Genomic DNA, 231 nt, shown 5'->3' with positions numbered 1-231 from the left:
GCTCCTGATTGGTCGGTTTAAAGCTTAGCCCTGATTGGTCGGTATAAGGCTGGCTCCTGGTTGGTCGGTTTAAAGCCGGCTCCTGATTGGCCGGTTTAAAGCCAGCTCCTGATTGGCCGGTTTAAAGCTGGGTCCTGATTGGTCGGTATAAGGCTGGCTCCTGGTTGGTCGGTTTAAAGCTTAGCCCTGATTGGTCGGTTTAAAGGTGGCTCCTGATTGGGCGGTTTAAAG

At 52.4% G+C, this 231-nt stretch overlaps 1 protein-coding gene across 1 annotated transcript in view; it reads left to right on the top strand.

The window, feature by feature from the left end:
* Positions 1–231, top strand: part of LOC118598724 (disabled homolog 1-like) — a gene marked incomplete at its 5' end in the record, with an annotated part of 3,095 nt that overhangs the window by 1,222 nt on the left and 1,642 nt on the right.

Source organism: Oryzias melastigma, linkage group LG4 (assembly GCF_002922805.2).
Source record: "Oryzias melastigma strain HK-1 linkage group LG4, ASM292280v2, whole genome shotgun sequence".
In the NCBI taxonomy this organism is placed as follows: Eukaryota; Metazoa; Chordata; class Actinopteri; order Beloniformes; family Adrianichthyidae; genus Oryzias; species Oryzias melastigma.
Note: the sequence above shows the minus strand (reverse complement) of the source record. Positions and strands in the feature narration are given on the sequence as shown.